Source organism: Pteropus vampyrus, unplaced genomic scaffold (assembly GCF_000151845.1).
Source record: "Pteropus vampyrus isolate Shadow unplaced genomic scaffold, Pvam_2.0 Scaffold126, whole genome shotgun sequence".
NCBI classification, from domain to species: Eukaryota; Metazoa; Chordata; class Mammalia; order Chiroptera; family Pteropodidae; genus Pteropus; species Pteropus vampyrus.
The window spans coordinates 2,917,203-2,931,676 of NW_011888907.1; the positions used below are offsets into that span (position 1 = coordinate 2,917,203).

General features: G+C 44.1%; 1 protein-coding gene across 8 annotated transcripts in view; it reads right to left on the bottom strand.

The window, feature by feature from the left end:
* The window catches only part of GATAD2A (GATA zinc finger domain containing 2A), an 86,260-nt gene that overhangs the window by 69,613 nt on the left and 2,173 nt on the right, over positions 1–14,474 (bottom strand). For 2 of the 8 annotated variants that reach the window (XM_023534575.1, XM_011366705.2), the window contains exon 1: positions 3,827–4,130. The exons of 3 other annotated variants lie outside the window; for them this stretch is intronic. The gene's annotated coding sequence lies outside the window, so the exon portion shown is untranslated. Of the gene's footprint in view, positions 1–3,826; positions 4,132–10,838; positions 11,020–14,474 lie in introns of those variants that run through there. 3 more of the 8 variants (XM_023534574.1, XM_011366707.2, XM_023534573.1) reach the window with 3 other exon arrangements.

A 14,474-nucleotide genomic window follows, 5' to 3' on the forward strand; every position in this document is an offset into this window, starting at 1 on the left:
CATTCTGGTGAATTCTCAGTCACTTCCTAAGGCTACCTCCAAGTATCCTATTAAATTCCTTTGTCTTCTAAAAGACTAACCTACATTTTCATCAGACAAAAAGAGGTCACAAATACAGCCTAGAAAGTGAGGGGAGGGGCAAGAAGCCCATAGTCTGACATTCCTCTTGACTATAAAGTCTTGGATCATGTCTGCCAGAATCCATGTATGTGCAGGATCTATCCCCAGCTGATAATTTTGTTTCTAAGAACACCAGTCTCACTATTTTCACCTCGCTGCCACCACTGCAGGTCCCCTGCTTATCTCAACCTTCTTTCCATGCCGTCTTCCCAAGTCAAAACACAGCTTTGTAGTTAGGACATAAAATAAGTTTTGTTACCAAAAAGAACAACGAGCTAAGGCCAGGCAGTCTAACTCACCTCCTAAAACAAATACTTCAAGAACATCCATGCTAACAATCAACCACACTTAGCAGGCAGCACAGTTCTGTAAGCCTCAAACTATGACACTGCCAACTCGTTCTTCTGGTTTTGCTGCACTTCCTGACCTGACAACTGTTACAAGGAAATCCTAACGATGCTCTATTACCCCAGGACAACTGCTCATGAAGACCTCACCCATTTCATAATCTTCCTAGTTTTCTACACGAGCATAAACTCAAATATCAGGCAGAAAAATGTCTAGGGAAAATAGCCTTGACCATTCCATTTGATAGCACAGAAACACTCAAGTCCAAGGAGGTAGTTCTCCAGACAAGTACTTAGGTTGCCCACGCTTTTAGAGGTTAGCATACTCACGGTCCTTAATTGAATTTAGTGGTAAGGGTATTATATTTTTGCCTCTGTTGAGACTTAAAATATTCAAGACTCTGCAGGTCATTCTTATTTTCTCCCAAGAGAATGAACACCAGAAAATGCCAGCATTTCATAATGGCTTTGCTACCTTCCCACTTATGTCCTTCAGGAGCATCCTTCAGTCGTCTGCTATCTAAGGCCCAACAAGGTCCTGGCTGAGATTTATCACCCCACACTGGTCCCTCGATATCTCCTTACCCTCTTCGATGGGATCCCACTGCTCTCGAAATAAATCCTAGACCCCCTCAGCCCCGAATCTCATCTTCCTCATGTCTGTCTCGCTCTCTCTCTGCTCTGACCACGCCAATCTTTCAGTTCCAAGCACTCTCTGCCAGAAACACTTTCCCTTCTTCTCTCTATCTACTCAGCTCATACTTGTCCTTTGGTTCTAGTTGGAAGACGGACCTTTTGAGTCTTGTTCACCAGGTGTCCTTCTCTCCTTGGCCCTTGTAAGTTTCCCCATGGTTATCTGATTAATTATGATTTCTCTCCCACTAATCTCACTGTAAACTCCACTCAGCAGAGATTCCTAGCACAGTGCTGGAGACAGAATAAACGCTGATATTTATTAAATCAATCAATCCAGAAATCACTACTTGCAATGCCAGAAATTCACAAAATAAATGATGCAAAACAAGTGAGAAAAGCTACTGAAAAATTGAAAACTGGAGTCTTTAAAATGTGTTTTATTACTCAAATAAAAATGTTCCTTATTTTATTTTTAAAAAATCATAAAGTATATAGATACCCCAAAGTTTTGGGGTTTTTTTTTCCCAACTACTGCTAATCATAATCAAGAGCTTTGTTGTTGACATTTTAGTACAAACCCTTCCAAGATTTTTTTCTACCAAGAGTAGCATTATTTCTTTCCTCACTATCAAAATATTAGATTGTAGGATCTGCCAAATGATACTGCATTAACAAAGATGACTTGACATTAAAAAAAAAATGATGTCATCTGAGTGGAAATAACAATACATCCAAATCTGTAATATAGAAGCCATCCCATTCTCTATACCACATCCGAGGTGAGAGGCAATCCTCTGTAAAAACCAGCTTCAGAATCTTAGGAGAGGAATAAAGGGATGGAAGATGAAGGGTGGGGAGGTGAGGAGAGAGTCTAGCAAATCACTCTCAAAATTTTCATTCTAAACTGCTTCTTTTAGAAATGAGCCAACTTTTCTGGGTTGGAAACTGAGGAAGCGTATGCAAAGAGGTGACTGTGGCTTCGCTCCTTAAGGCCAGCTGGTAACTCCGCAACAGAGCATGGCTATAATGGTGTCACCAGGTCATCCCATACCTCCAAGCAGAGGTGCACCAGAGCCTGGACAAGTAAATGACCTTGTGTTTAGGAGCTCCCAAGAAATGCTCACACATTAGGTTTGCAAACAAGAACATTCCTGGACTCTGGTGCCCCATATGGTAAGTTCAAGGCCAACTCTGTCTTTCCATCACTGAGAGGACTTGGGCAAGCAGCTTGGCCTCCAGGAGCCTCAGTTTCCTCACCTGTGAAGTGAAGACTGTACTCCCCCCACCTCATCAGATTACTACTGGCACTGAAGACATCTGTGCACTGACATACAGTAGGCACTGAAATCGGGGGTGGGGGGCAGCTAGTAGGATCTATTAGCCTTCTTCCTCAGCTCGCTGTCAGGTCTAACAAACTACTAATCTTACATACTGATGACATACTGATACTGACTGGGTGCCAGCAAAAATTATTTCACATAATCTAACTTAAAAGAAAACTTGTAACCACTACCAGAAGAAAAATATCAACGAGACTGAAACAAATGCACAGAAGTCTGTCTGTCTGTCAGGTTCTCTGTGCTGCCACAGCCAGAAGGTGTCACTGTGTGAAATGGACACACAGAACTAGAGATATAACAAGTACTGTGAACTCCATGAAAACTGAAAGAAGTAAAAGGGTGAGGAAGAGAGAAAATTAAAGGCTCAAGTGACTCACCCGGACTTTGATCTAAAGAATCCAAAGCTCTTAAGATGAACTCCATACCTAAAGACGTTAGGTCAGATACACAAAATTAAGCAGTCCCTGCAAAATTCCCAGAGCAAGGCAGAAACGTGTACCCAAGGGTTGTCATTCAGTTCCCTAGGGAGGGGTCCTCATTCATTTCTGGGTCCCTGTGTGTGCTCACACACCAAGTGTCAGTAACGCTCTAGGCTGGGGCCCTGCCCATAAGCCTTTCCTTGTTGAAGTGATCAATTCCGATTCTTGGCAATAATCCTTTTAAAAGGCCAGCTGCTGCTGTCTAGTCACTGATGCCGACCCATTCCAGGTAGGAAAGAAGAAATCAATACAGCCACTGCCTAAATGGAGAGGCAAATTTAAAGTGCAGGGCCCTGTGAAGGGCTGGAGCCCAGAGAGGGGGAAGGGTCCCGCGGCTCCCGGGGGTCAGGCAGGAAGGGCGAGAGCAAGGGGAGGGCCGGCCCTGCAGGCGTGGGCGCGCGGGGACTCTTATTCTGACACGGGATCCGCCGTCGCCACCGCCACGGGGTCCAGCGCCTCCGCCCGGCCCGCCCGGGACCCCCGCCCCGCGCCCAGACCCCCGCCCCTGCGCCCACGTGCCTCCCACCCGCCGCCCCCCCAGCCCCGCCAGTCTTCGTCTCTCGGAAGCGGCGCCTCGCGGCCCGGCCCCTCCCCAGCCCGGGAGGAAGCGCAGGACGTACAGAGGCGACGCCGCGACTTTCCCAGACCCCCGCCCGTCCCGGCCCCCACGTGCACGGGCGGCGTCGGAGCGCGGAACTTTCCAGGATAGCGCCAGGAACACGCTCCCAGAATACAAGGAGTACAACTCGCTCGCCCTCACTTTTCAACGCTCACGCGAGGGTCCCTCCACGACCCCCCGTACCCTGCCCGGTCCGTACGACCCCTGCCGCTCCAGTCTCTACCGCGCTTTCGCGGCCCGGACCCTGGACCCCCGACCCCCCGCCAAGTTTAGTCCGGAACTTACCGGGCCACGGGCCGGCCGGCCCCTAGGTCAGCGCGCGGGTTCGCAGAACCGTGGGGCTGGGGTCGCCCGCAGGGCCGAAGGGTAGGGGGCACTGGGCCGCGCGCGCTCGCTCCGCCTGTGGGGCCGCCCGGGCCCGCGGCGCTCGCTCCGCCGGTCCGCCCTCCCGCCCGCGCCGCCGGCCAGATAATGCGCCCCTCGGCCGCACACATGGAGCCCGGCGCCGGCGTCACCGCCCGGGACATGCGCACCAGGTCAGCGCGCCCGGCCCGCGGCCCCCAAAACACCGGGGAGCTCTTAAAGGCGACGCCGCCCGCCCGCGCCCGGCTGGGCGGGGCCAAGCAGCCTGGGGCGGGGCCTCAGTGTGAAAGGCGGGGTCATATGGGGCGGGGTCATGCAGACCAGCCCCGCCCCGGAAGCACCGCCCTCCCAAACGCGCTCCACGCTACGCCCTGCTCCGCGCGTCGGTTTCCCACGCGGGCTCGGGCGGGTTCCCTCCGCAGAGTCGAGGGGTCGCCGCCAGCTCACCCGCCGCAGAGCCGGCTAGCCGCGCCCAAGGCTGACTCACGATGCGCTCGCGACGCGCTCATTGCTGACCTCGCTCCAGCTGAGCTGCGCGACCTGGAGCTAGCTACTCAGCTGCTTCTGAAAACCGAAGTCAGAATGCCACCCTAGCGGGGTCGTCACACCGAAGCTCCCCTCCCGGGGATCGGGGGATCGGCTAAACTATCACTTCTCCAGCTCAATGAAAAGAGTTCTACGAAGTAAGCTCCAGACCCACCCACTTTTAGACACTTAGAGATGACGGCGCTCCCTCTCCAGTTACCTCCTAATCTGCCCCAGTGTCTCTAAGAGAAGGTAACTTGCCTCTCCTCACCCGCAAGAAAGCAAATCTGCATGCTTCCCTATCCAATGACCTGAAGGAAACACGCGAAACAGTCTAACCTGATAGAGGACATGAGCTTTGGAGATGTTAAACTACATAAAGCGGAACACAATTTCAAAAGGGAAAATAAAATAATAGCACAAGAAGGCTCTCAATATCAAGATTAGGTTCTGAAGAACCACCAAAAAGGCCTTTTTCATGTTCTTTTTCCACGTTAAAACAAATAATTCATGATGAGACATCTAGACTTCTGAAAAGTGGCTTTTGTTTTTTTATAACACATCTTAATACATATTCAAACAAAAAGTTTCACCAAACATTATCTTCACCGCTTGCAACGTATTCTGATACTTTTTATTCTATTTCATTTTTAAAGAGAATGTAATTCCGACCCACTATTGCTCTTGACCCCAAACTTGAAATACACATAATGTAGAACAAGTTTTACAAATAAAATTGTTTTTCTGCTATGTGCTCTCCCCTCAACGAGAAGTTCAAAAAAGCCCATCTTAATTCTGTGTTGACTTCCATATATAATTGGCAACTTTTTGTCACTGATTCCACCCCACACACACCTCCGCCCCCACTCACAAAATCTTCCAACTGCATGTGCAACATCTGGCACAACCACCCCTGGGTCAAAAGAGAAGTATTCCTCAAGCTAAAAATGATACAAAATACAAAGTGTTAACCCTCAAACACATTCCCTGACCCCTTTTGTCAGCAATTTGCTTTGCTACAAAGAAGTTTAAATGTTCAAATTCAAAAACCAAATAAAAACAGTCTTATTCTCAAACAGGTGACTTGATATAGGAATGCAGGAAGCTCTCTGATCCAATGTGCAAAGGATAAGTTAAAGCAAATATTCAGAATTTCTAACATCTAATTCGGCAGCTGTATATTTTGAGAACTGCTTTACTGTACGGCGATTAATCAGATGATGTATGTTAAAGCAATATAAGCAAAATATTACCTCATTGCTCCTCACCTGGGTTTTGATTAATGCCAACTTAATTAACTACAAACAGAGCAAAGAAAGTGTGGCCAGGTGGGAGACTCAAGATTTGAGACAGATGTAGGATTCCAAAGGCTGAGCTGGCAAGCCCTGTGAGTCACCAAGGTGACAACCATTCTGTTTTAAAGAGGGAGGTATCAGCTGCAACATATTAATGACACTGAGGTGTACAGCAGTGACAGGTGGGCTGCTCCAGAGAACAGTGCCAACCTCTCCAGCTGGGAAAGCAGGGGTAGGGGTAGGGTGAAATAGTTACAAGGTTTATTTTTGTGATAGAGCTATGTGTGTAATGTAAAAAGGGACAGCGAATCCAGGCCCGTTCGGGGTCCCCAATGCTCAAGCCGGCAAATGCTGAGAGGCTGCTTGAACTAAAAACCTTGCTGCCTCAGTACCTAGTACTGGACTAAATAGCAAATAGTTCAGCGAGGTGATAATGAAATATGGTGCAATCACCTTTAGATGCCATTCTAAAGCTGAAGAAACTGAGACAACTAGGACTAGAATCATGTTTTTCTTGAAGCTTTCCCTTACCTTAAGAACAAGGCAGTCAATACTGACAAGTACCAGTTAGTATAATACTTTAAAAATACTTGTTATTTAAACGAAATTTTCTTCCAAATTCACATTAAATTTCATATCCTTCATTGACCAGATCCTTGCTTATAGCTAAGCCTCCTTCGACCCTAACCACTGCAAAAATATTCTAATTATCTTTCTAATGTACTATTAAACTTCTAAATACTATCTGAGCCTGTTGCTGCACAACAGAGGGACTGAAGAAAAGAAATTTGGGCCAAAATCTGAATTCATATCCTCTTTAATAGAAGAAATTGGTCAAAGGCTTTACAATAGTGTGAAACTGATTAAAAAGGAGTAGCATCACCTACTGAATGTTTAAGGTACTGTACTTTTTTTTTAAATCAGGAAGTTTCTTTAAAGTTTCTGGCGGGCAAAATTTAAGATGTCTTATGTAATTAAACAGTGATTGACTAAGAACTAAGAGACCACTCATCCCAAGAGTTTTGCAGGCTGAGGAGCCTACATGTCCAGCTCCAGAAGTTCACAGGCTGGTGGCACTGAAAGACAGAATGATTTCAATGCATAACATGCATTCATAGGAAAGGCTGAGGAATAGCAGAGGAAGGGGTTGCTCGACTGCCTAAGGAAGGGTCCGGGGAATCTTTGTGGATATGACATTTGAACCAGCTAACAGATGAGCATCTGAGGCATCCAGAGCAGCGAAGGCAAAGGCCAGAGCTGGCTACACCTAGAGTGTGGGGGCTTTGGGGCTGAAAGGGATGAAAAAGAATAGATTCATTATATTTTAAACTTTCTAGATGCTTTTCTCTCTCAAGACACAGAATGAACTTTCAAATATTTAAATCCACAAGCTAAACAGATCTACTTGTTTTCTGAGAAGCTCTCTAAAGAGTAAACAGTGTACACATTCAAGAGTACCAAGTTTTTTTTAAGTACCCTTATGAACGAGAGCACTGACCACTCTCCATACTCTACATTTTTAATACTCTAAAGTCTAAAACTGTTTTCACTGAATTTACGGACAATATAACCAAAATGTCTAAGAGATGATTGTTTTAAAGTTTCTAATTTCACCCTAAATTCACGTTCACATGGTGAGATTACAAAACAATTGGTTGGGAAATGAAAGGAAAAGATTCGTTTCTATGTGAATTTGGTTTCCTTAGTACTTTGATATTTTTGGTACTTTTTTCAAGGACTAGAGATAGTTCAAGGGACTATTACAGTGATCCTCTATGAAAAATACAATACTCCTGATGCATTACAGCTGCTACAACAAATGTCATTTTTTAAATCACATTCTTACATTGATTAGGTGTTTGTGGGAGACATATGAGCACCTGTTTGCCCCATCCCTGTCGTGTATGCTGAAAAGCTCTCTGGAACACAGCTCTCTGGAGACGGGCCACTTTGTCAGTGTGTTTTTGCTTTGTTTTGAGTATAATTTCTAACCACAATTCTGAACAACTTCATGTCTGTGCAATGTGGAGTTCAGGCTCTATCTGCAGTTAGTCTTTGGTGTGGCCCTAATGTCTTACTATGACAGGGTTCTAAACACAAGTGCTTCCCTAAAGAGTTAAATACGAACTGCTCAGAAGTAGCATCCTGAACCGGAAGTGTATCTCCCACTCTGTCTTCATCTGCATGTGTCACCAGTTGGCAAGGAATTTCTCTTTTGTATCTATACATGGCTTACCAAAAAAAAATGACCACCTAACTAACATCAATTTTAAGTCTTTGAAAGTTAGTAAATAAACCACGTTTTCTATGAATTAAAGAATTAAAAGGAAAAAAATCAGAAAACTACCAGGAAAAAAAAAAGGCTATATGACAGTTTTAAGTCAGATCAACCCATTCAAACCTGCTTAGCAAAGAGTGTTAGTCACATCATCAGTCTGCTAATAAACATCCTTGGTTTAGACATGAAGAAAAACATGTTTTAAAACCTTGGCATCCAGTTCACACCCCTCTCCTCAGTTGTTAAATGGCAGATCTTCCAACTTAACATAGGAAGGAGGGATAACATTCCTCCCAAAAGTTTTCCTAATATGATGGTTACTCTCCCTCCTCCCCTACTACCCAGCATTTCACTATAGAAAAATACAGGCGGCAGGTCTTCCTAGATTTTCCCTTCCCAGCTTGATAACAAACACTATTCCCTTCTGTGTGCTTACATATTTTACCTATATTTTACCAACTCCTGGTTTGGGCCTATATTTTACCAACTCCTGGTTTGAGCAGATCATTATTTCAAAATTAGGTCAAAAGGCAACCTTCAATAAAGATATTTTGAGAGGTTAAATATAAAGCTTGAAAACTTTATAAATATAAATATAAGTCTAAACCTTGAAAATGCCATGCAAGTTAAAAAATTGTTCTGCCATGTTAAGAATTTTAGAGCAGCTTGAATGATGACAATTCTTAAAGAAAAAAAAAAAAAAAAACAGAAGCAGCCCCCAAAATCTGTTTTTCTTGAAACTCCTTAGCACTGAATCTCCCGGAATGCTTTCGGCATGTGATTCCACTCAAATATTTTTCATGACGTATAATTTTCCAAAAAAAAAAAAAAAAAAACAGAAGCAGCCCCCAAAATCTGTTTTCTTGAAACTCCTTAAGAGATTAAACTCCATGTAGAGCATATACCATTACAAAGATAGTCTAGATGGTCTGATTTCACTGGCCATCATTGGTTTCTGATTGAAAAATGCTTACTGAGAGCTCAATTTAAATATATTTGGAGTTTAATCTTGAATCCTACTATGACACATTACCTTTGAAGGTAACTTTGAGCTTACTTATGAAAGGTGCCCAGTTCAAACTCTGACTTTTAGACAAAAATACCCTCTCAGGTCAAGGGAATTACCAGGCTGTTTTTCACCTCTGGATCCCTGCCTATGCCCATGCTGTTCCTCTCCCCAGAATGTTTAGCCACTTACTAATAAGTACCTCTCTCCATCACCCCTTCCTTTGCTGGCCCTCCAAATCATACCCTCCTTCCCTGATCTAACTGCAGCACTTCACTCTACTTACAAGTTCATATACTTTTCTTTTCCTAGTGGCCTATAAGCTCCTGTGTCCAGTCAGGTGCCTGACTCTTAGCAAGTTAAATGAATATTTCTATCATACTCAAACGTGAAGCTTTTGCTGGTGCATACTGCAGCCACACAGAGCACAAGTTTGAGCTTTTTTCCTAGTTACCCCGTTATGCTTCAGAATGCACTGAAGGCCATATGGCAAGTACACCCAGTGTAAGGCTACAATGAACTGCAGGAACTCACTGGGAAAGATCAGCCAACCCAGGAACCTCTAGATCACCGGCCCTTGGTCATGCACAGCAGCCTATGGCCTCAATGTGAACTGGTCTGCTCTTGGGCAGTATTTACTGCCACAGGTAGCTGTCTAAACCTGGGTATCAACCTTGAGAGAAACAGTAAGCCTTGATCCGATTCTATTACAACTCTTTTATGAGGCACCTACAACAATCTGGTCGATGATGCTTACCATCCCTACCCCACAAATGAGGAAACTGAGGCTCAAAGAGCTGAGGCTACTTGTAGCTAGGCCACTTTCCTGAGGTCACAGAGCCAGCAAGTAGTGAAACGTGGATACAAAACAAAGGCTCTCTGCCTCTAAAGTTTCTACTGTACATAGGGCCTCCCATGGTACTTTTATAAAGCAATGAAGACAAATAACAGCAAACCATTCTTCAAGAGCACACTCTTGCAGAAAGACCTATCTGCTGTCTGCTTCTTTAAGTTCTATGCACATCTCCGGAGACCCCTCTACTGGCAAGCTCCTCTGCAGGGAACACTGTGGTAATGCAAAAGGAAATCATCCTGTTGGCCTCTCTGCCAGAGTACCAAGTTTGTGGGTACATTAGCTGAGATCCCAGAACTGCCAAATGCAGGTTCTCTGGTAGCTCCCAACACTGACAAAGCAACTTTCCAAGGAAAAAGTGAAAACCTGAATGTGTTTTCTATGCTCAAAATGGGGCCCAAGAACTCAGCCTGGAGGGTGGGGGAACAGGAAGCGAGGAAGGAGCAAGCATCCACTTCCCAAGGACAGCAGAGCCCAGAGGTGGGAGCCCGTTCACACATACAGTTGCATTACTTGTTCATGCCCACTTCCGGCCCGGGCCTGCCTCTTTACCTCCAGAGTCAGTACTTGGGTGGAAGGAAATAAAAAGAAGACAGAGTAACCAGAAATTTTCCTTATAATACCCTCCCTCTTCCTTGGAACCTGTTCCCTGAGTGAGTATTCCCCCGTCCAGCTCTTTGGCTCCCTCACCAATACACTTACTGAAGAAAAGCACCTGCCACATAACTGACCTATATGGACTAACATCAAATCTTGGCCACAACATAAGAAAGTCAAAATAACACAAACCCAGTGTAAGAGGGAACCATAGGACAGAGGGAACTCTGTTCACCAAGAACTTACCAATAAATGACAAAACAGGCTATCTATTTGAAATGTCATTTTTCCTATGCCATAAACAACAGCCGACCACTCCCCTTGCCTGAATTTTTTTAAAGATTTTAAGCTAGGCAAGAAGGGCTTTCAGAACTGTTTACCTCTGCATAATATGTACTGCCATGAAGAAATGCCACAGGATTCCAAAAAACACACTGCTATCAACTTCAAGAGAAGCAAAGCTGAAAATCCTCCCGGCAGTGACCATCTCAGACTCTCTCGTTTCTCCAAAATTACAGCCACAGTCATCATGGGTCAACTAGTGCCAACAGCCAACGATCAATCAGGAAAATGCCATAATTTCTGCCTCCTTTTAGAGAGAGGAAACAGAAGCAAGGAGTCCAGTGAGGAAATGAGAAGGGTTGTGAGGTTTCACTTCTAAAGCTCCAAGAAACTCCACCCCAAACTCCCAACATCCAGGGATAGTCCCAAAGAAGCCCTGTGATACTCTTTCATTTTTTTGTTTACTTGTCTGCAACTGGTATGTAAGCTCCTTGAAGGCCTACTGCTTCTATACTGCTCATTGCTAGGCCCCCAGCATCCAGCATGATACACCTGGCACATAGTAGGCACACAAACATTGCTGAGTAATTTGCTGGCATAGGAAGTTATATGAGCCAGAAAACTTAACACTTTCTATTTTTCAATCCAATTTAAGTTGCACTTAAAAAAAAAAAGAAAGAAAGAAACACACCTTATGGCCACATAGGAAAACCTATGGTAAGTAAAGCCCTTACGTGAGAGTTTGAACGTCCCTGATAGGCCAATTTGGAGGAATAAATTTGTATTAAAACGATGCTCCAGTATAAACAAAGGCAGTCAGGCTGCAAAAGATAAAGCCAAACTTAACACTAGAAATTAAAAATAACAACATCCATTCATTTCGATGGAACAACTCCATACAGTAGTTATTTCTCAATTCTAAAAGAGGTCAACTTCTTATCCTCAAGATCCCACAGGGATTTAATGCCCCCTGTGCTGTCTCTAACAGGAAGGAAACCCTGACTTCCCTAGCTATTTCAGTTATATAAATCAACAGTTTATCGTCCAGGGTTAGAAGCTGGGCAGTGCTGGGACCCACACGCCTTTTAGAGCTGCCCACCAACGGATAACCATGTTACATTACATCTAATAAATGTACCTAGATCAATATCATTTCTAACTATCCAAGGGTTTTTAGTGCTATAAAGATCTTTCAATTAAAAAAAAAGTTTAAAAAACTTCCTGTTAGATAAAAGAGACTTGGTAGTGGCGCCACCATCTACCAGAGTGAAGTCTATGGCACACAAGAGAAACAGCATAATTTCAAAAGGCATAATGATCCCTTTAAAGTTGTTTTTATATATTAAAAATAATAAACTTTGCACTTTTCTCATATAATGGAATAACTGTCCTTAAAAGAATAAGGAGAAACTTAATATTGGTTGGTGTAGTTCTTGACCTCAATAGTAAAGTCACCTTTGTGTGTGTGTGTGTTAGCGAGAGAAAGAAGAGAGAGAGAAAGGAGGAGGAGGAGGCGGAGGAGGAGGAGGAGGAGGAAGAAGAAGAGGGAGACAAAGGGAAGAGTAAGGATATTTCAAGGGTGGGGAGGAGAACTCTTTACTTCAAACTTGGGAGCAGCTTACTTAAGGTCTAGCTCAAATTTTCTTCACCCATTATTACCCACTAGGTTTTAGCTGTAAGCAGTAAACGCCACCTGTCTTCACAATAGTAAGTGAAAAAGGCTGGGCCCAACTCAGGGCCCTGATTGTAGGGCTTTCACTAATTGATAAAGAATCCTCTCAAAAAAAAAAAAAAAAGAAAAGAAAGAAAGAAAGAAAGAAAGAAAGAAAGAAAGAAAGAAAGAAAGAAAGAAAGAAAGAAAGAAAGAAAGAAAGAAAGAAAGAAAGAAAGAAAAAACTGTCCTGCCCACCCTGAGGCAGAGTTAGCATCTCCACAGCTCTATCCTGGGAGCTCAAGGTGAATTCTGATCTCCTCATGGGCACTAAGCCACGCACTGGCCGTCTCAATATACTATTATTGTCTGGCGTCAAATGCCTTTGTACATCACTTTCCCAGTCTTTTGTCCCCAAATCTGATCCATTACCCTAAAAAAACAGTTCTTCTTTCAAGGTTCTAATACGTAAGAGATCATTCCCCAGGTAACTGCTACACATCACTCACTCAAGCAGTCCCAAAATATAGACATGACCCTTTAGATTTATGGTTCTCCTCTTATTTTCTTCCCACAATTCAAGTTTATTATAATCTTCTATCTTGCCTGTGGTCTAATTATAATAATACATCTCCCTACTTGCCCTTAACTCATAAATTACCCTATTTTACAGAGAGAGAAGTCAAGGCCAAGGCAAACACAAATGCCTGCCACACAGCAAATCCATCCCATATCTGCTATCTAACACAAAAAAAATGCTATGAGACCCAGGAGGGCAGTGGGCTTTGTAAGAGACACCGAGTTTCTTTCTCTTCGGGCATATTTAGCCTTGGCAGAATGTCAAGTGCTTCTTGGTCTGTGAGTGAAGGCCAGAACCCTAATCTGAACACAACAACCAACCTTTACTGCACATCAGCTATGTGCTAGGCACTGTGCTGGCCACCTCCCGTTCATTATCTGATTCATTCATTCATATATGTAAGAAACACTTCCTATCTGTAAGCACCTTCACACGCATTTACAGAGATGTGACCCCTCTAATATTTAGTAATGTGCCATAACTTGTACAAGGCCACACAACTAGGAAAGACAGACCCAGAATCTGAATCAAGTCCTTATGACTTCGAAGATCCCCCTTCCCTTTCTAACACCCTACCTTGCTGGTCTTGTGGGTTTCATTTAAATAATAGATATGTGCCAGCACTTTTCTGCCCTATCTTGGGACACCTTAAGCCCTGAGCTTCCCATCATCTTTCCTCTGCCCTTCAGGGCAGTGCCTATAGCTGACCAGAAAGAGGCAGTAGGAGAGCAACTAGGTCTGTAGCAACTTCTTGCCTGGACTTGACTACCCTAGGAGCAGAGGGCCCAGGAAACTCTCCAAGCACTTCTACACAGAAGAAAATAGCTCGAGTTGAAACTTGTGTCCACATGGTCCACCGACAGATTTAGAACTCAAATTATAGCCTCGCAGGAGTCTTCACAAAGGACTCAAATTAAGCAAGACCCAGATGGAAATGAACAGAAGAGAGAGAGCCTAAAATCAAACTGTAAAGTGAACTGAAGTTTTAGTAGTCAGAGGGAAGAACTCGTTGAAACACTAAACCAAACAGTTCAGCCTATATATCAGAACTCCACTTCAGAAACCTCTTCTCCACGTTTTTAGCCTGAAACTTAGTGCATGGACACAAAGTGGTTACAAGTTACTCAGGTTTCAAACTGAGTTCATTCCTGTCCTTTGGACCATCTCTCAATGCCAGCATTCATCTATTTGGGCATCAGAGAGCTCTGCATTCGGCAAAGCAGATAAAATTAGCTGCTGGAGTGAACTTGGAATCCAGGGTGGGCCATTAAAAAAAAGTACACAAGATTTGCAAAAGCCAAGTAAAAACTTCCTTTGGGCCAGGCTGAAATCTCCTAAAACTTAGAGAAATAAAGTCAACCCCCCCCTTTCTCCTGCCTCCCTTCCACCCTTCCTGGACCTAAGGTGACCCATTTCCTGCTTCTTGCCCTGCCTTTCAAACCAGAGTGGCCCACAAACTGAGGAGCCTCTAGAGATCAAGGAGTAAATCAGAGGGCCTAGGGA